We start from the raw sequence: 1808 nt of genomic DNA on the forward strand, positions 1-1808 counted from the left end.
TCTCTCTCTCTCTCTCTCTCTCTCTCTCTCTCTCTCTCTCTCTCTCTGTACTGGGAATTGAACCTAGGGCTTTTTGTACTGAGTTTCACCCCCAACCATTTAAAATTTTTTTTTATTTTGAGACAGGGTTTCCTTCAGTTACCCAACTTGTGGTCCCCCTCCATCAGTCTCCTAAATTGCTGAGATTATAGAATGTGCCACCACACTGGATTTACCACATGCTATTTTCACCTCAAATCTGCCTTCTTACCCTATCCTTAGGCTGACCTTTTAGAGGAGCATGAGTAGTTCCTAAAGGGAGAGCTGGTGGGCACCACAGAGAGTTTTGGCCCACATACCCACCAAAGTGGGATCAGGCCTACTGGCTACTCTGGCCCCTGTGCCACTCCACAGTGTCCTGTCCAGCTGCAGAGACTGAATGAGGGAGGCCGTGGAAAGTCCCTCTCTTGGGTCTGTCTATTCCTCGCCAGGGCAGAGTTGGGAGAACAGAAAGATGGGTGAGGCTAGTGAGGGGCGGGGTGTGTGCTCATGTAGCAAGTATAGTTGAGTGTACATCTGGATGTCTGTGCATGGGGGCATAGCGAGTGTGAGTGCACACCTACATCCAGGGGCGTGAACTCCCTGTGTGAGCCGCAGCTCCCTGGGCTGGGTCTGAGCATTCCTGAGTGTGAGGATGTACGTGCTACCACAGATGCCTGTGGGAAAGTCTCCCTGAGTTTGCGTGTGTGCATCCACAGTCACCTCGGTGTGTGGGTGTGTGTTCTCATGAGTGTGCCCGGAGGTGTGCCTTGGTGGGGAGGTCAGCCCTCAGGCAGGGGGTGCTCGTGCCAACAGAATAAACACCCATTAGGAGGCCTGGTCATGCCACCAGTGCAGTAATTGTGCTCAGGGAGGGTTGTAAAAACCATTAGGCTGACTCAGTTGTGAGAGGCGGGGGCGGGGGCACAGTGGGCCTCCTGCCCTGTCTCTGGCTCCATTCCAGCCTCCATGACTGCCCTGAGCCCAGTGGGGGCTGAGGGAAGAGCTGCCACACTGGCCCATGGGGCTCCTTCGTTCTCATCCCCCAACCCCTCTCCCTTTCACCCCATAGTTTCTGGGTAATAAGGGGTGGCCACTCCCTTGTCCCCGGCTCACTTGCCCCAGGGAGCAGCCAAGCTGAATCACGCCCAGAAGAACCAGGCTCTGATGCCAGCGTCCCTGCAAGTTGCTGGCAATAGCCGTTGGAGCTTTTCTTGGGGACAGCTGGCCTGGGCAGGGGGCTGACTGAGATGACCCTCCCAGGCCTGCAGTGTCACCAGGGAGGATTCTTGAGCCAGTAGGCCAGACTTCAACTCCCACAACAGTTTCCACTAGGAGTCAAAGCTACGTCGCCCCATGGGTAGAGTTAATGGGCACCCGGGCATTTTATGGCCTCATAAATCTATAACTTGAGGATTCTAGGGCAGCCCCCACCCCAGCCACTTCCTGTTTGGAAGAGGAATGGTCAGCACTAACAATTATGTCCAGTGGCTGGACACTTCCCAGTCCCACATCCCTGACTCACGGGGCTACAGGACGCCCAGCTCAGCTGCCTCTGTCCCTGTCCAGAAAATGACTTCCAAATGGGGAGTGACAGATGGAAAGGGTAGGGGATCTTTGAACTAATTACTCAGGTGGGTCAGAAAGGACCTGGTTTGTTGTTGTTTTGTTTGATGGTGGGGGAAATGCTGGGTTAGAAGGAATCTGCACCAACTGGGCTAAAGTCGACTAGTTTACAGATTGAGAAACTGAGGTCCGAAGAAGAAAGGACCAAAAGAGAGAGAGAGAGA

At 54.0% G+C, this 1808-nt stretch overlaps 1 protein-coding gene across 2 annotated transcripts in view; it reads right to left on the reverse strand.

Moving 5' to 3' along the window:
• Foxn1 (forkhead box N1) overlaps positions 1–1808 on the reverse strand; it is a 28803-nt gene that overhangs the window by 3732 nt on the left and 23263 nt on the right. The window lies entirely within an intron of this gene.

The sequence above is a fragment of the Octodon degus genome, unplaced genomic scaffold (genome assembly GCF_000260255.1).
Source record: "Octodon degus isolate 3935 unplaced genomic scaffold, OctDeg1.0 scaffold00072, whole genome shotgun sequence".
Taxonomy (NCBI): Eukaryota; Metazoa; Chordata; class Mammalia; order Rodentia; family Octodontidae; genus Octodon; species Octodon degus.